This window comes from Microcaecilia unicolor, chromosome 2 (genome assembly GCF_901765095.1).
Source record: "Microcaecilia unicolor chromosome 2, aMicUni1.1, whole genome shotgun sequence".
NCBI lineage: Eukaryota > Metazoa > Chordata > Amphibia > Gymnophiona > Siphonopidae > Microcaecilia > Microcaecilia unicolor.
In genome coordinates, this window is record NC_044032.1 from 189994688 (window position 1) to 190015971 (window position 21284).

The 21284-nt window shown below is 42.5% G+C and overlaps 1 protein-coding gene across 1 annotated transcript in view; it reads left to right on the forward strand.

Annotated features, from left to right (window-relative positions):
* The window catches only part of SLC12A2 (solute carrier family 12 member 2), a 352311-nt gene that overhangs the window by 20078 nt on the left and 310949 nt on the right, over positions 1 to 21284 (forward strand). The window lies entirely within an intron of this gene.

Here is a 21284-nt window from a genome sequence, read left to right on the forward strand (position 1 = left end):
TGAGGAGGTAATTTGATTTCTGTTTTCAGCTCAGAAGTGGTTTTGTAGTGAGTAGAGAGATCCCGAAGTGCACGGAGTTCCTCTAACTCTTGAGTCTGAAAGCGCTGAAGCAGATTTGCCGGGCGCCACTTTGGATCAAGCTTTGATCTTTGAAATCCTGTTGCGGTAGAAGTGCAGGGATCCGATTTAGTTGTCCTCGAGCTTGAGATCGGATAACTATGTGGGATGAAGAAGAATAAGAAAAATCCTTAGAATATGCTGTTGTAGTTGATTTTCTAGTTATGAAGGTGGGAGGTGAAAGATCAGACATCCATACCCGTCATGAGCTCACCAGTGCCCCCCTCTTCCCCGGTACTTCTAATATTTTATGAAGGTGGGAGATGAAAGATCAGACATCCATACCCGTCATGAGCTCACCAGCGCCCCCCTCTTCCCCGGTTCTTGTAATATTTGAATCTTATGTAATAAATAAATACATATATATATATATATAATTTTTTTAAAGTTCTGCAGGCTTGCTTTTTCAGAAGGCAGTGCCTGTAATCTGTAATCAGATTTTTCCTATATTAATTGCTGCACTGTGCTGATGTCACCATCAACCTTTCCTGTCTACTTTTCATGGATGTTTGCCCAATTCCTTAGCACTGTGACTTCTGCAGTGTAATTTAGTATTTGAGAAAGATTTGAAACTGAGTTGTCATTCAAGTGGTTGCTCTTTAAACATTGTCCAGATTGACACAAGATTGGAAAATATCAAAACCCAGGGTGTGCTTAAAGTTGAATATAGCATTTTATGCTCTTGTGTTTTTGATATTTCACTTCCTAAATTGAGCTTTCTAAATACAGAATGTTATGCCTGGTCTGTTAGTATTTTATATAATCACAATTGCATAACTTTAAGTCTATTTTTGACAGAGCTATATTGGCTAGCTAACAACTTTTTATGAATGTAAACTTTGTAGATTCTGTTTACAATATGCTGAGCTGCTTCTCCTAGGGAAAAGGGAATAGCAAAGGCAACTAATGAGTTTGTGGGGGATGATAGAATCATGGAGTGGAAAGTGGACCTTAACGAAGAAGAGGGATGAGACCAAGCATTGTCGGGTTAAATGCAAAAGTAAAAAGGTAGACCAAGAGACTTAGAAGCTTGCTTTAGGGACAAGCACTAATAGCAAAACAAAAGGACCCTGAGGTAGTCCATTAGATCACTGGATGGACAAGGGATAGAAGAAGTGGTAAGGGAGGATAAGATAATGGAAAAACTAAAGATGTCTCCGCCTTCGTCTTTACTGAAGAAGGGTATTGGTTCTCTGAGGTTAGAAGTTCTCACAGCGTAGGTGAAGTTACCATCGGAGCCTATACTTCTTCCCTTGGTACTCTGATCTTATCCCATGGTTTTCAGTATCATCTTTACGCTGATGACTCCCAGATCTACCTCTCCACACCAGAAATCTCAGCTGAAATCCAGGCCAAAGTATCAGCCTGCCTGTCTGACATTGCTGCCTGGATGTCTTAGCGCCATCTGAAACTAAACATGACCAAGACTGAGCTTCTTATCTTCCCCCCTAAACCAACCTCTCCTCCTTCCCCATTCTCTATTTCTGTGGATAACACTCTCATCCTTCCTGTCTCATCAGCTTGCAACCTTGGGGTCATCTTCAACTCCTCCCTCTCCTTCTCTGCACATATTCAATAGACTGCTAAAACCTGTCGTTTCTTTCTCTATAATATCAGCAAAATTTGCTCTTTCCTTTCTGAGCACACTACCAGAACCCTCATCCACGCTCTTGTCACTTCTTGCTTAGACTATTGCAACTTGCTTCTCACAGGTCTCCCACTTAGCCATCTCTCTCCTCTTCAATCTGTTCAAAATTCTGCTGCACGACTAATATTCCGCCAGAGTCGTTATGCTCATATTAGCCCTCTCCTCAAGTCACTTCACTGGCTTCCTATCCGTTTCCACATACAGTTCAAACTCCTCTTATTGACCTATAAGTGCATTCAATCTGCAGCTCCTCAGTACCTTTCCACTCTCATCTCTCCCTACATTCCTCCCCGGGAACTCCACTCACTGGGTAAATCTCTCTTATCTGTACCCTTCTCCTCCACTGCTAACTCCAGACTCTGTTCCTTTTATCTTGCTGCACCATATGCCTGGAATAGACTTCCTGAGCCGGTACGTCAAGCTCCATCTCTGACCGTCTTCAAATCTAAGCTAAAAGCCCACTTTTTTGATGCTGCTTTTAACTCCTAACCCTTCTTCACTTGTTCAGAACCCTTATTTTATCATCCTCACTTTAATATTCCCTTATCTCTTGTTTGTCCTGTTTGTCCGTCCTAATTAGATTGTAAGCTCTGTCGAGCAGGGACTGTCTCTTCATGTTCAAGTGTACAGCGCTGCGTATGTCTAGTAGCGCTATAGAAATAAGTAGTAGTAGTAGAAAAAAAAAAGGTTGTAAAGGTAATAATCAAAAGGTGTATATGAAAAAAGAAAAAGGTTGACAGTCCATTAGTGTTCAGTATATGAAACCAATAAAAATGCACAACTAATATTCCGCCAAAGTCGTTTTGCTCATATCAGCCCTCTCCTAAAGTCACTTCATTGGCTCCCTATCCGTTTCCGTATACAATTCAAGCTCCTCTTATTGACCTTATAAATGCAGCCCCTCACTACCTCTCTACACTCATTTCTCCCTACACTCCGTTCACTAGGTAAATCTCTCCTAACTACACCTTTCTCCTCCACCGCTAACTCCAGACTCTCTTCCTTTTATCTTGCCACACCTTATGCCTGGAATAAACTTCCTGAGCCGCTACGTCAAGCTCCATCTCTAGCCGCCTTCAAATCTGGACTAAAGGCCTACCTGTTTGATGTTGCTTTTGACGCCTAACTTTTCACTTGTTCATAACCTTTATCTTGTCTTGCTCTCTTCAATAGTCCCTTATCCCTATGTGTCCTGTCTGTCTGTCCTGATTTAGATTGTAAGTTCTCGAGCAGGGACTGTCTGTTCTTCATGTTCAATTGTAAAGCACTGTGTACGACTGGTAGCGCTATAGAAATGATTTGTAGTAGTAGTTTCTTAGTAGCTTAATGGCTCCCCCCCACTTCCAAAAAAAGGGGGGGGGGGCAAAAGGAGTGAACTAATATGCCAGGATATTTTATTTATGAACGTTGATATACAGTCCTAATATGAAAGTGAGTCACAAAAATGTCCAGAAATACAAGTCGCACAAACCTCATTCAAAGTCCATTGAAAATACTAAAAGTATAAAAGTTACCCCAAACCTGCTAATCCCTTCTGTGATACCTGCCCTACAATTCTCGCTGTGTGCAACTCTGCATTTCCTCTCATTGCTCATGCATCTGGAAATGCTCATGTGTATAAATTAAAAAAAAAAAAAAAGGTTTTGGGCCCATTTTTAAAATAGGCAAACTATGTTTCTGTTCCTTAAATATTGTGCAAGGGCATTGCACAAGTATAGTGCTGAAAGGAACGCTGTTTCCCTTGTGGAGTTTAGGCTTGCCTTTGACAAAAGTGGAAAAGCTAATGATTCTGCACCTGCAAATGCAGAACTTATCCATGAGGTATAGGGGTTTGAGAGTTTTGTCAAATAAAATGGTAGACTTGAGTGTAAAAGCTTTGTGTACTAGAGCCAAGATTTTAAATGTCATTTGATAGGAACAGGAAAACCATTAGAGGTTGGTTCTTTCTGACAAAATATTGTTTGCTGTGTAGAGTGGGCATACTCTTTCCTGATGGCATGCACAAGTGAATTGGTTTGTTCATGTGTGTGTTTCCTCATGCACACAGTATTGGGAAAAGAAAATCCTCTTTCACGTAGTATGCTGTTTAATGACAGCATTTGTTCTGGAATGAAACCCTCCCCTAAAGAACGGTTCATCCCCCCCCCCCAAGTTTTAGCCGAAACTGAAATTATGACCAAATTTCGTCAGCTGGTTTCATGCCAGTGCTGACTGAGATGCTGTTAATGTTCAGTGGATTCTTCACAGTTGTCAGAGCTGCGTACGACTAGTAGCGCTATAGAAATGATAAGTAGTAGATATATCCAGGAGTGGTGGTTTGGTAGAGTATATATGTTTTGAGTACTTTACATTAGGACCCCTGAAGAAGGCATTGCTAATTTTTTTTGCTGAAACATTGCAGTGTTGGCTCATCTTTATCTTGAAGTACTTATGTGCACTACTCGTTATGTACTGAGTAGTGTAGAACGAGTAGAAGTAAATAGATTTTTAACTTGTTCCAAAAGTACAAAGACTAGGGGACACTAGGAAGTTACATGGAAATACTTTTATAACAAATAGGAGGAAATATTTTTTCACTCAACGAATAGTTAAACTCTGGAACTCTTTGCTGGAGGAAAGGTTCTTAGTCTGCTATTGAGACAGACATGGGAAGCAACTGCTTGCCCTGGGATTTGTAGTGCGGAGTGTTGCCACGATTTGGATTTCTGCCAGGTACTTGTGACATGGCTTGGCCACTGTTTGGAAAACAGGATACTGGGCTAGATGGGCCATTGGTCTGACCCAGTATGGCTATTATGTTCTTATGAACTTTATTAGATACTAGTAAAAAAAGGCCCGTTTCTGTTTTAAAGGAAACGGGCGCTAGCAAGGTTTTCCTCGGAGTGTGTATGTTTGAGAGAGAGAGTGTGTGTGTGTGACAGAGAGAGAGTGAGACTGGGTGCGAGTGTGTGTGTGAGAATGAGAGTATGTGCCAGGGTCCCCCCTCTCTCCCAGGGTCGTCTCCCATTTGCAGGATTTGCAGGGGTGTCCCCCCCCTTCCTTCCTTCCTCCCAGTTGCAGGGTCCCCCCTCCTCCCTCCCAGTTGCAGGGTCTGTGTGTCGCCCCCCTCCTTTTGTCCAGTGGAAACAGCTGTAAAAACGGCAACAAGAAGCAGCTTCTAGGTTTTCTTTTTTTTTTTTTTTTTTAGTGTATAGGAATGACGGCTGCTTTGGGGAGTGGAATCGGAGATTAACCAGTGGGCTTTGTTCACTTCCACTCCTGTCTATTGAACGTCCTGCAGCATGTCATAGCAGCCAATCAGTGGCACTTCAGAAATGACTTCACTTTTATCTACTCCACTTTCCTTAGCAGCTGTGGCTGGAAACCACGGTTCCAGGCAGCCTCAGAATGTTGAAGGTGAGAATTATTATATAGGATTGTTCCTTGAAGACATTTTAATAAATTGAGCCTTTTAATGACATAATGACTTGTAGTGTTTGGCTCCTTCCATTCCTTTTCCTTGCTTTACTTGTTTACAGAAGAATTTTTGTTTTCTTGTGGTTATTGTTGGTTGGTTTCATCTAAAACCAAAACCAGCTGCCTCTAATCAGCGCTGTGCCCCCCCCCCCCCCGTTGATTTTCAAAAGGCATTATTGGAACTCTGGTCTAATATTTTTTTGTATGACTCTTCCTGCTGATACCTTGTAAGTTCTTTAGTATTTTGGATGGTAAATGTACATAGACTAAAGATTAGCGTATTCACCCAGGAAATAGGATACAATAGATACCTTTAATATGATTCCAACAGAATAATCAGCTCATACAGCTTCTCGTTACAGATGAACAGTATTGTGACAATTCTGTAAACTCCCTTGCACGGGGAGTGGGCATAAAGGGTCTGGCCTGCAGAGACTTGTGGCTATATCTCCACAGTGCAGAGAGATGGAATATCTGAGCAAAACAAAAAATGAAAAAGCTCTAAAGAAAGGGCAGTTAGACTCTTGCTCAGTCCGAAACAGGGTAGAGCCTGAACAAGGCAACCAATCAAATATGTACATGTGAATAAAGCCTGGACAGGGTAATATACAACTCCTCCACATATACTCAGAACTGCCTTACTATATTTGCTTGTTATACTACTATCATGTTTTATCATTATCATGTTGCCCAAGATCCTTCTGTAACACTAAATGTCTATTTCTAATGTATTTCCACTATTCATGATGTATTGTAAGCCACACTGAGCCTGCAAAGAGGTGGGAAAATGTGGGATACAAGTGCAATCAATAAATAAAAACGAATGTTTCTGTTCCTTAGTAAGAGGGAGGGAGAGGGTCTCTGGTTGTGGCAGGTGAATTCATGCCCCGATGATCAGAAGCAAACGCACTCGCTGGCTCTGATCGTAAAATGCATGTAAGTGCATGCAAACAAGGGTGTTCCGCATTCCTCCCTAATGATCAGCAGGCAGCTCACCAAACAAGGGTACTGCTCCCGCTGTAAACCCTATGCCAGCTCGGAACTGGCGTTAGGGTTTACCAGCAAGGGAGGAATGGGGGAGAACTACTGAAGAGGTTTGACAGGCCGGGATTTTTTCCTGCCTCAGCGTTGTCAGTTCAAGCTGACACAGCAAATTGTTAGGCTTCTCTCTCTTTCCTGCCCGCAGGTGTGGGATTATGCTCAGGTTCTCTGTTTTATGGCAGCAACTTTGGATGTTCTGCCTAGGGCAAAGTTCTGTATGCGGCCCTTAGTTGTTCCTGTTGAGCTGGTGGTCTTCGGTCTCAAGTACTTACGACCAGATGGTGCCATGGATGCCTCAAGTCAGATGAGTCTGACACGGTGGCTTCTCTCTGCACGCACTCTGGCGGGGTTGCCCTTACAGTTGGCGAGTTCTCACCTCTGATGCCAGCCCCTTTGGATAGGGAGCCCATTATCTCCACCACTCTGCACGGGGCTGCTGGTTGAGAGTGGAAGCTTCCTGGTCCATCAACAGATTGTAACTTTTGAGTTGTCCGGAAAGCTGTACTAACCTTTGTGCATCTTTGCAGGAGCCTGGTAAAAATTTTTTTAGATACATTAAAAGCAGGAAACCGGCCAGAGAGTCGGTTGGGCCGCTGGACGAAAATGGTGTTAAAGGGGCGATCAAGGAGGACAAAGCCGTAGCGGAGAAATTAAATGAATTCTTTGCTTCGGTCTTCACCGAGGAGGATTTGGGGGGGACACCGGTGCCGGAAAGAATATTTGAAGCGGGGGAGTCGGAGAAACTAAACAAATTCTCTGTAACCTTGGAGGATGTAATGGGTCAGTTCAGCAAGCTGAAGAGTAGTAAATCACCGGGACCTGATGGTATTCATCCCAGAGTATTAATAGAACTAAAAATGAACTTGCGGAGCTACTGTTAGAAATATGCAATCTGTCCCTAAAATCGAGTGTAGTACCGGAAGACTGGAGGGTAGCCAATGTTACTCCGATTTTTAAGAAGGGTTCCAGAGGAGATCCGGGAAATTATAGACCGGTGAGTCTGACGTCGGTGCCGGGCAAGATGGTGGAGGCTATTATTAAGAATAAAATTGCAGAGCATATACAAAAACATGGACTGATGAGACAAAGTCAGCACGGATTTAGTGAAGGGAAGTCTTGCCTCACCAATCTAATGCATTTTTTGAGGGGGTAAGCAAACATGTGGACAATGGGGAGCCGGTTGATATTGTATATCTGGATTTTCAGAAGGCGTTTGACAAAGTGCCGCACGAAAGACTCCTGAAGAAATTGCAGAGCCATGGAATCGGAGGTAGGGTATTATTATGGATTAAGAACTGGTTGAAAGATAGGAAGCAGAGAGTAGGATTGCGTGGCCAGTATTCTCAGTGGAGGAGGGTAGTTAGTGGGGTCCCGCAGGGGTCTGTGCTGGGTCCGTTGCTTTTTAATGTATTTATAAATGACCTAGAGATGGGAATAACTAGTGAGGTAATTAAATTCGCAGATGACACAAAATTATTCAGGGTCGTCAAGTCGCAGGAGGAATGTGAACGATTACAGGAGGACCTTGCGAGACTGGGAGAATGGGCGTGCAAGTGGCAGATGAAGTTCAATGTTGACAAGTGCAAAGTGATGCATGTGGGTAAGAGGAACCCGAATTATAGCTACGTCTTGCAAGGTTCCGCGTTAGGAGTTACGGATCAAGAAAGGGATCTGGGTGTCGTCGTCGATGATACGCTGAAACCTTCTGCTCAGTGTGCTGCTGCGGCTAGGAAAGCGAATAGAATGTTGGGTGTTATTAGGAAGGGTATGGAGTCCAGGTGTGCGGATGTTATAATGCCGTTGTATCGCTCCATGGTGCGACCGCACCTGGAGTATTGTGTTCAGTACTGGTCTCCGTATCTCAAAAAAGATATAGTAGAATTGGAAAAGGTACAGCGAAGGGCGACGAAAATGATAGTGGGGATGGGACGACTTTCCTATGAAGAGAGGCTGAGAAGGCTAGGGCTTTTCAGCTTGGAGAAGAGACGGCTGAGGGGAGATATGATAGAAGTGTATAAAATAATGAGTGGAATGGATCGGGTGGATGTGAAGCGACTGTTCACGCTATCCAAAAATACTAGGACTAGAGGGCATGAGTTGAAGCTACAGTGTGGTAAATTTAAAACGAATCGGAGAAAATTTTTCTTCACCCAACGTGTAATTAGACTCTGGAATTCGTTGCCGGAGAACGTGGTACGGGCGGTTAGCTTGACGGAGTTTAAAAAGGGGTTAGATAGATTCCTAAAGGACAAGTCCATAGACCGCTATTAAATGGACTTGGAAAAATTCCGCATTTTTAGGTATAACTTGTCTGGAATGTTTTTACGTTTGGGGAGCGTGCCAGGTGCCCTTGACCTGGATTGGCCACTGTCGGTGACAGGATGCTGGGCTAGATGGACCTTTGGTCTTTCCCAGTATGGCACTACTTATGTACTTATGTACTTATGGTGCACGTGCTCTCAGACATTGTCACAGCTGTATCTTACACTCTTTGTTCCTCCTCGTCTGTTGATTTATTTAGTGGACAGAATTGAATATTCCGATTTCAGCATCTCACATAGGTTCACTGAACTCGCAAGTGGATTTCCTCAGCAGGGTGTCACTGGACCCTGGGGAATGGCAACTGTCGGAGACTGCATTTTGCCTCATTTCCACACAGTGGGGCCTTCTAATTCTGGACCATGGCATCCAGACTCAATGCGCAAGTACACAGATTCTACAGCGGCTTCAGGGAGAGACTCCCCTGGAACAGATGCACTGGTGTACAGCCTTGGCCATTGGATGGCCTCCTTTACGTGTTTCCTCCATGGCCTCTCGTGGGAAGGACATTGCACAGGATTGGTTGTCATCCCGAGAAGGTTGTTCTTGTAGCTCCAGACTGGCCCAGACGTCCTTGGTATGTGGACATCATCAATCTTCAAATCGCTCTTCAGTTTACTTTTCTTCCATAGACTGGCTTATTGCACCAAGGTCCAGTACTTATGGAGGCTCCCTCCCACTTTGGCTTTGGTCTTATGGCTTCTCTTGAGAAGATGTGATGAAGAAGGGTTATGAGGATGATGATGATATTAGCTTGCTGCATGTCTGAAAGTGATCCACTTCTTATGCTAGAGTGTGGAGAACTTTTTGAGAGCTGGGTTGCATAGAATGGCGTTTCTCAATTTCGTTCTTATCTCAAATTTTATCCTTCAGGAGGGATTCAAAAAAGGCTTGGCTCTCAATTCACTCAAGGTTCAGGTGGCAGCGTTGGCATGTCATTGAGGCAAGATACAGAGTGCCTTATTGGCTGCTCACCCTGATATAATGTGATTCCTCAAGAGAGTCCCTCATCTGCACCCCCCTCTCTGCAATATTTGTCTTCTGTGGAGTCTTCAAGTGATTCTTAAGGCTCTTCAGTTGGCCCCCTTTGAGCCCCTTTGTTCTGCAGCTATCAAAGATCTTACTTTAAAGGTGGTATTTCTAGTTGCCATTTCGTTGGCATGGAGAATTTCAGAGCTTCAAAACTATCTTGCAGGGATCCTTTTGTCTGCTTTTTTGACTCGGGAGATTCCATATGTACAGTTGCTGTCCTTTTGGCCAAAGATTGTATCTCCTTTTCATGTCAGACTGTTTCTTCCTTTTTCTAGCGAGTCTATTCTGCAGAATATGCTTTCCTGTGACTGTTGGATGTGAAGTGCATCCTTATGCACAGTCTTACCGCTAGCAACAATTTCAAGTGTTTGGTCATTTTTTTGCCCTCTTTGCGGGACTCGGGAAGTGTTTGCTGGCCTATAAAGTGACAGTGGCTCAATGTTTTAAGGAAGCTATTTTTTTCTGCTTACATTCTGAGGGGTTAGGTCTTTTCCCAAGCACATCAAGGCTCATTCTACCAAGTCTTTGGTGACTTTTTCAGCAGAGTGTAGGGCAATTTGATTGGCAGAGATCTTCTCATTCCTTTGTTAAGCATTACTGTTTGGATGTGTCTGCTTGAGCAGATCCTTCGTTTGTGTTCACGGTTTTTGCTGCAGGTATATCACAGTCCCTCCCCTCTTAAGAACTGCTTTTGTATAACTCTGGACTTAAGACGCTTATACTCTCATTTCAATCCACCCTGCTCCAAAGTGGCCTCAGCAACCATGGCACCTCAAACTCTCAGTGGACAATCCATCTATCTAGATTTGCATCTATTTCTATTGACCCTATATCAACAAATTGACATTAATGATGTTGAGGATCAAGGGATCCCTTCCCAACCAAATGTATTGACAGTGCTTGTGAGCAGCTTTGAGATCATCATGTAGTCTAGTCAAAAATCATATTCCCTCAAATGGAAGAGATTCTCAACTTGGTGTGCCAATCATTTCCTTTTTACTCCCTAAAGTACCTACTCCATCTCTCCAATTCTGGGCTCAAACCAGCGTCTATCAGAGTTCATCTCTGAACAATTTCGTACCATCATACAAACTCTCAACATTTATCCTTTGCTTCTCATCCATTAATTTGAAGATTCTTCAAAGGTCTGGTGCGTCTTCACCTGTCACGTCTGTAGCCGTGACCACCCTCAGACTTACCTTATTCCTGGGGGTTAGCTTCCTAGCTGGCTCCTGTTTCTTCTGTCTGTCCTTTCTGAGCTAGCTCTGGCTCTCTGTGCTGGCTGCATCCAGCAGCATGACACTAATTGCCTCACTATACTGCACCTGTGGGTGTTGCCTGGGTTAGCTCTCTCTCTCTCTCTGTGTGCTGGCTGCTTCCAACATGACTCTAATTGCCTCACTATACTGCACCTGTGGGTGTTGCCTGGGTTAGCTCTCTCTCTCTCTCTCTCTCTGTGTGCTGGCTGCTTCCAGCATGACTCTAATTGCTTCACTACACTACACCTGGGTGTGGGAAGCCTTTCTGTGTTTCACTGTGCTTTCTGCCTGCTCTGTGGTTTGTGCCTGAACAGCCTCCGTAGTGCTTAGAGATTGCTGCAGCTGTGCCTTTGGTGTTGAAGGGCTTTATTAAGCACTTAGAGACTGCAGCCTTTGCCTTTGCATTGCCAATGCCTCCGCAGTGCCTTAGGTCCCGAGGTTAGTGTGCTGTTTGCACAGTTAGCTTTCCTTGTCTTTTCTTGTGGGCTTCCAGCTCTTCTGCTTTGCGAGTTACTATCATCTGTGGGCCTTGCCTTCTGGCTCAGGATATTATTGCTCTGTGGGCTTCCAGCCCTTCTGTGTTTATTGCTCTGTGGGCTTCCAGCTCTTCTGTGTCTATTGCGCTGTGGGCTTCCAGCTCTTCTGTGCCCATTGCTCTGAGGGCCTCCAGTCTATCTGCGTATATCCCTTTAACCTGTGGGCTTCCAGGCCTTCCGGGGGTATTACTGCGGCCTGGGGGTTTCCAGCCTTTCTGGGTGTATCTCTCTGACCTGCAGGCTTTCAGCCTTTCTGTGTTTATTATTCTCTGTGGGCTTCTAGCCTTTCTGTTATCCCTGTGCAGTGGTGCTACTCCCTGTCTGAGGTTGGTCAGCGGCTGATGCTGCAGCCATTTCTCTCCTTTATATCTGTTAGCTACTGTAGCTCCAGTCTAACCCTTCCTCTGGCAAGCGTAGCTGTCATTCCCATTCCCGTGAGCTTAGCTTGTATATAGCTCCTGTGTCCTCTTCCCTGCCTGTCTGCCTTGCTTTAGCCTAGGTACCTGGGAGCACCGCTGGCTCCTGACACCGGTTGTTCCTGTTGCTGGTTCCAGTTCTGGTTTTCCTGTAAGCCCTACCGGCTGCTCGAACCTGAGGGCTCAACCCTCGGGGAAAGGCAGCTAAGCGTAGGTGAAGCCTACTCCAGTGTGTTCCGGTCTGCTGCGTTCCAGTCCCGAGTGTTCCAGTGCAGGACTCCAGTCCGGGGTTCCAGTCCAGCCTTGTCTCTTCTCTGCTTCGAAGGTGATCTTGCCTGCCACTGCCGCTCCTCGGCCGTGGTCCAAGGACTCGCATACCCAGGGTTCCCGGGGAAGAAGCCTGACAGAATGCCAAGGTCCTCGAGAACACGACGTCACCCACCAATTCACACATCTTGGGCTTTAAATTTAGCCTTAACTCAACTAATTCAACCCCCTTTGAGCCTTTGGCCTCTACAACTCTGCAGTACCTCACTTGGAAAACCTTATTTCTGGTAGCAGTTACATCAGCTTGTTGCATTAGTGAGATAAAGGCTTTGGTACATTACCTTCCTTTATACATTTTAAAGTGTTTTGTTTTGTTTTTTTGTTTCCTACACAAGTTGTACTTCGTACTCACCTTTTTTTTTTTTTTTTACCATACATTGTTCTGTCTGTCTCATGTCTTATTTAGATTGTAAGCTCTTTGAGCAGGGACTGTGTTTTTTTTTTGTGTATGGTGTGCAGCGCTGCGTATGCCTTGTAGCGCTATAGAAATAAGTAGTAGTAGATTTCTTTCTTCTTTCCACCTTTAATCAAGACATAGTTCTCCCAGTATTTTTTTTTCTAAACTTCGCACGTCACCTGCAGAAACAACACTCCATACCTTAGATTGCATGAGAGCTCGCTTTTTTAACTTCATAGAACAAACCAACATAGACATGCTTCTCAGCTTTTTCCTTTCTTATCAAAAATAACTTGGATTACCAGTCTTCAAAGCTACTCTCTTTTATATATTGCAGATTGTATTTGTTTTTCTTGTTACCAACAAGTTAATCTTCCTCTTCCATCTAAGATGGGAGCTCACTCAGTGAGGGCAGTGGCTGCTTCTACAGCACATCTAAGAGGACTCCCCTTAATAGACATTTGCAAAGTGGCTACATGGTCCAGACCACATGCTTTCTCTCAGCATTACTGTCTGAATACAGCAACAAAAAGAGATGCTCATTTTGCAGGCAGTCTTGCAAAATTTATTCTCTTAATTTGTAGGTCATCCACCCTCTCTTCACAGGAATGCAACAACTGCAACTACTACACTTGCAACCCTGAGCTAGGTTGTCACCATGTGTGTCTGCATTATCCTGCCCACGGAGAAAGCATAGTTGCTTTTTCTGTTACAGGTGTTCTCTGTGGTCTTCAGGATAATGCTGACACATCTTTCTGCCCACCGCCCCCTCAAAACGGAAAAACAAAACTATTTACTCTGCTTGCTACATATCGAACCGAGGAGACTGGTGATGTTCTCTTGAGTGGGAAGCAGGACTGTGATCCTGATTGGCTGTTGAGAATGCTACCATGTGTGTGCATTACCCTGAAAACCATGGAGAACACCTGTTACTGGTAAGCAACTATGCTATACCCTGCTCACCTCTCTTTGAGTTGCGTTCTATAATTATTTCATTACACCAATCTGGACCTGCCTGACAGCGGGCAGGAATGCAAAAGCTTCTAGAAAAGTTACTGGGAAGTATTTCCATGCTTAACTTTGTTGGATGATGTCACTCAGTAGTAAGAATATTTATCCTACTGTTCTCAGAACACCTGGTACAGGTTAGTAACTTGGGTTTTTGTTTTTTTTTTACTAATCCGTGGTAGAAATCAGCTGGCAGTAAACACAGAGATGCCCATGGGCGTCTCAACGATTACTTACGGCTGATTTCTACCACGACCTAAAAAAGCTACCGCAGCTTAGTAAAAGGATCCATTTGTTTTATACCCATGTGAGGACATGTTAGTATTAACTTGAAGCCTTGCTAGATGGTGGCCCAAGTTAGGGCATGCACACACACACGCTCTTACATGTGTATCCACTGAAGTGGAAAAGAATAGCGCAGCATATTAACAGAAAACGTTTTGTGGTTTTAATGGTGCCGTGACTATGACTATTGATAATTGTTTTGGCTGTTTAAGATAATAAAGCCTGAAAGGACTATGGTGATGATTAATGGAAACATATTGCTTTCCATTGTGAAGAACAGTTAAACATGTGATTGAAAGATTAAAACTCGAAAAATTTGTAACACATTGTTTATATCCATGGAGATTGTATGAAATCTATAGCCAACATTAAGCGCACACTAATCAGTAGCACCACTTTGTAAAAGGAGCCCTATATATTTTATGCTTATAAAGTTATCCTAATCAACACTTTTTCAAAGGAGATTTTAATATATTGGTAATAGGGCTTAAGTATCAAAACACACTCACAAAATTAACCCTAATTCAGCAAAACTCATAATAAATTATCAGACATTCCTTAGCCTTTCCCATTATGGCAACACTTATGCCCTTATGGCAAAAAATGCACAGAAAATGAGTGAATCTCCTTCCAAGAGAAAAAAACTCTGGAGAGAGGAAGAATAAAATGAAAAGGAATAGACTTGGAAAATACCTATTACGGAAAAGGTGACAAGACTGTACCTGACGTCAAGAAAGCTTGAAACAAGACCCTAAAATCTGTAAGGAAGAGAAAGGGATAGCAGATGTTATGGATGGTCATACTGGACAAAACCAGAATGTTTACCATGTGCCCAGGCTGAATAGATAGAGGAAACAAAAATACAAGTAGATGGCGTGAGGACCTCCCACTATCCTTAAGTGGGAGAAAATGCAAATTGACCGGATAACTTTACTCCCTAAGTGGACATATATCTTGTAAGTCCTAGAAGAAAACTAAGATAACACATGAGAAACTCCAAGACAGTTGGAAAGTAGAGAAGACGTGAATAAAACATGCCTTCTAAAGCAGCTGAGAAAACTGGGTGCTCGGTAGACAGGACTGAGTCTCCTAGAATATGAGAACCATCTGAACCATGTAACCTATGCAGCTGTCATCTGCTATGCCAAAGAGAACGCATAGCCATGAAAGAAAATTGCTGAAAGGAAGTAAGACCTTATGTCCAGAATTGCAAAGTACGCAACAATTGAGTATCAGACAATGTATTTCATTGCACATGGCATCTGAACCATATAGCCTACGCTCTAGAGAACGTTTGTTAAGATCTTAAAACACTGTATAAGAACATAGCCATGGAGGAAAATTTCCTGAAAGGAATTAAGATCTTATAGCCAGCATTGTAAAGTACCAAACAATAGACTATCCGGCAATGTAGTTCTATCCACATGGCACCTGAACCAGATAGCCTATGCCATAGAAAATGTTTGTTAAGTTCTTAAAAACACTGTATAACATCATAGCCATGAAGGGAAATGCTTGAAAGGAACTAAGATATTATGGCCAGATTTGTAAAGTACTAATCAATTGACTATTAGACAATGTAGTCCTATTCACCAGGAAATGGGAAAGACACAGAGTGACGTAAACTGGACCCCCATAAAAACTGCGCTAGACAATAGCGAAGACCTTTCCTCCAAACATCACACACAAGGGAAAGGAATAAGAAAATGGTTATTTTGGAGCTGAGATACAATTTAATTTGCCCCATTGTCAAAAACAGAGAATTCCCGACTGAGCTGCACTTTGAATCGGAGTCTTTCCAAGAACAAAGAAATCGCCAACTGAGCTGCACTTTAATTCACAACATTGCTAGCAACCAAAAAGTCCCCGACGGAGAAAAAACAGAGGGAAAAACAAAATGAGCGCCATTCGCATCGTAGCATTTTTTTTTTTTTTTTAATAGCTTGAAAAATACATGTAAAAATTAATTGCGGGGCAAATATACTACCAATTGCCCCAACTACCGGAGAAACAATATCTCCTTTCCATTGCACAAACAGCCAAACACAGTAAAAGCAGAAAAACGTTGCCGCGTCAAGGGAAATTGCAGCTGCAAGCAAAACAATGGCGGCCAAGCGCGCCAAAATGAGAAGAATAAAGTTCGGGGGAGAAAACCACTGACCGGACCAATGAAGAAGCAGGAAATCCATGCCGCCAAAAAACAGATGCCGCACAAAACATGGTTTAGCCTCTGGCCCGAACAGGAACCGTCAATACAGCTCCCAAGCTATACAGACCCGTCCAAGAGCGAGCACGCACTTAACAGTTCGCGCCTCTTTTTTTTTTTTTTTTTTACAACTACCGCCGCTAACAACGCCGGATAGCAGAGGAAAAATAATGACAATAACAAAAAAACGCCGATTAAAGTCACAGACGCTGACTTATCACTTTTTTTTTTTTTTTAAATAGCTCCGCCAGAAAAGAAAATAAAGACTCTTCAAACAGAATAAGACAGAAGAGCTACCTGCTCGTTATAAGCCTGGGGAAAGCAAAAACTACTTCCTTTAAATTCCTTTCAATTGAATTAATTCTTTTAATTTTTTTTTTTACTTGATTTAATTCTTTAAAAACAGCTGCCTATTAAAAGTGGCTGCCTCTCCCAAAGACGGTACACCTTTCCAGAGAAAGGGACGGCCCTTCCCTGCTAAGCCAGGGAGATGGGGAGGAAGGGGGGGTGGACTCGAGACACCCGAGTTTAACACCCCAGAGGCTGTCAAAGAAAGAAAAGAAATCCTGTCAAGCCTCTAATTACGATTCCAGGCACAGAAGAAGTATTATAAATATATCTGTAATATCTTATAGAGAAAAAGAGAGAGAGAGAGACTAATGGACTCACTTCCTACCTGCTGAGAGACTGAGAAAATACTGAGGCTAAGGTCACATGGCCAGGGCTCCTATTGGCTCTCTAGAGTCAGAGTTTTTCTCAGTCTCCACCTGCTGGTAGGCGGGCACAACCCAACAGTCCAATCCTGGTCCGGTCCGGAGGGACTAAAGGAAAGCAAATTAGCAGGTAAGATCTAATTTCTCCTTAGTTTTTCAGATCCTCAGAACTTGTCGCCAGTGAAACTTTTTTTTTTTTTTTTTTTTTTAAGCAGCTGGCTATTTCTCCTCATCAATCCCAAAAAGATTTTTATATTTTTCTGTAGTATGGCTGATTGACTGAAACTCAGATGCAATGTGTACCTTGGATATAAATTGAGAGTGGAATTGAGCAGAATTGAACTTAAAGGGCCCTGTTTTCTAAGGTGCGTTAGCATTTTTAACACGCCTACAATTAGTGTGCATGTTAGCCATGTAGGTGCCTAGGTGCCTACACGGATAATGCGCTTACATGTTTAACTTGTGTTTAAGATGCTAATACGCTTATAACATGGCTTAGTAAACAGAGCCCTAAATAGGAGAGATTCCCTTGACACAGCTACCTGTGGCAAAACATAAATCATGTCAGGGTTCTTGATTTTCGCTCAGATAAGATTTCTGTTTCTGAAAGGACTGTTGTTGATTATGGAGCATGAGTATTGAATAATGCTATATAAAAATATTTTTTTGGATCAATGAAAATAGCCAGTTGCCTTTTTTCATTGGCTACAGTTTCTAAGGATCTGAAAAACTGTCCAATGATAATGCATAAATTCTAAAGGCCATTAAAACAAATGCCTTGAAAATCATTTATGATTTCAAATAGTTTTTACAAAGGGATGAAATGTGAAGTGTGTATTAATATTTTTATTTAGTACTTATAATTTGCCTTTAGTTTAGCCACCTATGGATTTATCCCACTGGCTTTGTACTACCCATTTTTTCCTGTCTGCATATCTCAATTGCACCCTTCTCCCCCCTCCCCTGCTGCCTATTAAGATGTTTGTTTATTTAAAATTTGGTTAATCTCCGAATTTGGAAAAAAAAAGTCTTGGCAATTTTATTTATTTTATTTATTGCATTTGTATCCCACATTATCCCACCTTTACAAAGGTTTATTAAAAAAAAATTAGATAAGAAAAGGAACGCCAATGTAAAATAGGATAGAACACTATCACACAGACCAATTTGATCATTCAACATCACATAGCATATATAGTAGTAACAAAAGATTAAGACATAAAAATAGAAGATATTTTATTGTATTGCACAAACAGAATTTTGTTTTTTGAATGCGCTGTGTGCCTACTAAGGTGTTTAATTTATGCTGTGCTCATATCTGACATATGAATGTTCTTCCTTGCTGCCTATTATGGTATCATTCATATTTTGCAGACTTTTCTCATATTTGTTATAGTTTTTACACTGCTGTCAAATGTTTGTATCATGTTAGTCCTATTGCTAGGATTCAGTTTGCCACTTCCAACTTTGCATCATTGATTGTGTGTTTTATTCTTATTTGGTCATTTTACTATTAGGCTATGTCTGTTGTAAACTGCCTACCTTGTCACAAAGAGCAGATGAATCCAGGAACTGGTGGGTTGTGCTCATCTACCAGCAGGTGGTAGTAATAGCAGACAGCCCCTCTATCAGTATATCAGGTGGTGGACTGCTTCTTTCCAGCTCCTGGATTCAAGGCCACTGAGAGTGCTCCTGAGCTGGGGGGGGGGGGGGGGGGGTCTGACTGAGGGTGTCAGCTTTGGAGGCATACTTTACTGCAAGGTCCCTCATACTCTCTTCTGACAGGCTTCAGGTCTCTCTCTTTCTGCTCTTCCCCCCTCATTTAAAAAAAATAAAAACAAATTAAAAAAAAACCTGCCTCGGCAGGGATTGTTGGAACAGAAGTTTCATACTTACAGTTCTCCAGTTGGTTCTCTTTTAGTTTAGTGAGGATGGTCAAGTATTGAGTTCGGTTGGCTTACTTCTACTGCTTTTGAAAGACATATACTAACTGATAGAGGGGCTGGCCGTCTGCTATTACTCCCAACAGTTCTGCTATCTCTATCTCCACCTGCTGGTACATTGGCACAACCCACCAGTTCCTGGATTCATCTGCTGTTGCTAAAAGAGAAAATTATCAGGTAAGACCTAATTTTACCTTGTGTGAATCTCTTCATAAAGGCAGTTAATAAATCCCAATACATATTCAATTTTTACCACACAATATATTGCTAATATATTTTCCAGTTCTCCCAATTTTATCAGGTTATGGAGAAACTTCTGTTAAATGGCATGGTTTGACCTTCCATTCTTTGGGGCTCTTTTAGTAAAGCTTAGCATGCTAACGGAATTAGCGTGCAATAAATGCTAAGAAGCCCATTTTATATCTATGGGCTTCTTAGTATTTAGCGCATGTTGAGCTTTACTAAAAGGACCCCTGTGTAGTCTTAATATTAGATTACAAAGCTAAACTGATTTTTGGAGGGAAAATTTATCTCAAAAGAGAACTCCTGGAACTGTATCTGTAATGTTGCTTCTGTAGCTATGGAATGCAGTTGGAACACTTCACTGACTGTTCTGACACAGTGATTACTACTTGCTAGGAAACGTAGGTCTTTATTTGTCTCTTGTGCATTATCTTGTTTCAGTTCCATACCCATAAGAGGAACCCAATCCTGTTGATATAGTTTAGATTCTGCAACTCGCTATGCATTTTTTTGCACATTTCATCTGTTTTCTGTAATTTGGTTTGAATTTACAAATGAAAACTCTTTTTAGTTGTAAGCCAGTTTTTCTGTTTACCTAAACAAAATCAAATATAGCAGTGCTGATCTTTTGAGAATCCTATGCAGGTAGTCATATTGATATGTGGAAGAGGTTTGTATAAATGGAGGCTGTGGATAAAATTATTTACTATGAGGCCATTAGTAAGCTGCTTTAAAGGTGGTCTGTGCTGTGACCAGTACGTGGGTTTCCCCGTATAATGAGGCCACTTTTAGCTCGGCTGTAAATTGGCCGATTTTTTTTCATTTCCTCAATCGTCACGTGCTAATTTTCCAATTAGCATGTGCCATTAGTACGAGAACCTTTATAGACACGTTTACTAGATGGTAAGGGCTCCTGCACTAACCATGTTCTAATTGGTTGGTGCACGGCAATGTAGATGTGCTAAGCAATCAGCGCTGGGCACACCTACTCTCTGCCCCCAAACATACCCCCACAAAGTATTTTTTTTAGCCTGTGGGAAGCGTGCACAGATGCCAAACCGACTGGGATGCCTGAGCACACTCCACGCTAGTGAATTTACCTGCATGGTAAGCATGCATTTCTGCTTACCGCCACTTAGTAACAGGACCCCTGTTCCTTAAATAATTAACTCACAGTGTTTGGACCTGAAGTTTTTGTATACCCTGATAACCTTCATGAAAAGGTCAAAGAACTTATATATATATATTTTTTTAATGGAAAGTCATAGAGGACTTTTAAATGTTTGTAGTACCATAGAATTTGATCACAGCAAGGGGTTGATTTAAACAGTTTATTTCAAGGAGGAAGATATGAGATGGGGAGGGGAAGAGGTGGCTAGAATCATAAGGAAATATTGGGACATTATGCAGACACACCCACTATTTAAACATTGATTGCAGATTGCTTTGTCAAGAGGTCGGAACCTTAGAGATGCACATTATGCAGGCTGTGATGAACCTTTTATGTGCAGACTAGGAAAAAATGCCCGTTTCTGAGCGGAATGAAACGGGCGCTAGCAAGGGGCCCCCTCCCTCCGTCCCTCCGAGCTACTTGCCTTGTTCACTGTGGCGTTTCCGTTTTGGCCCTCGTCGAGTGTCATAGCTCCGCCCTCGACATCATGACATTTTGACGCGAGGGCGGTGCAGACACTCCAGTGCGCACCAGATATCTCGGGCGCCTCAACTTCCGTGGAGGCTTCAGAACGTTGGGGTTGCCTTTTATATAGAGAGATAAGTGCCAGCAAGGTAACAGGAAGACACCATCAGTGTTTATGCCTTCTATTTCTTTCTGTACCAAACTGCTTTTTGTTGTAGTTCTGCTGCACATTAGACCCTCACTCCTGTTTCCTTCTTGTCACTTTCTAACTTCTACAAGGGCAGGCAGGAAATGCTTTCCTTCAGCACTACTAATCTAGACTTTGCCTGCTGCTGCCACCTAATGGTTATAAATTGCTAAAACAGGTGATGGGAAGGTTTCAAAATTATTGGGGGTGCTAAGCCCAGTGGAAATAACCCCTCCCTGGACACACACAAGGAATTTTCTCAATATTGGGGGTGCTCAAGCACCCGCAGTCGGCTCCTATGATTTAGGATCAGCAACTAGCACCAGTCATATTACGTTCAACTTGACTTGAATTTCAGTCTATCCCCAGTGAATTATAGGCTAATGCTGCATATGGGAAAATTTTAAAACAATTTTGATACTTCTATAAAAATTGCTCTCTATCTTTAATTTTTAAAATTTGGCTTGGACACTAAAATGTAGGCTTGTATGTAGTACAGTTTGTGTATATCTGGT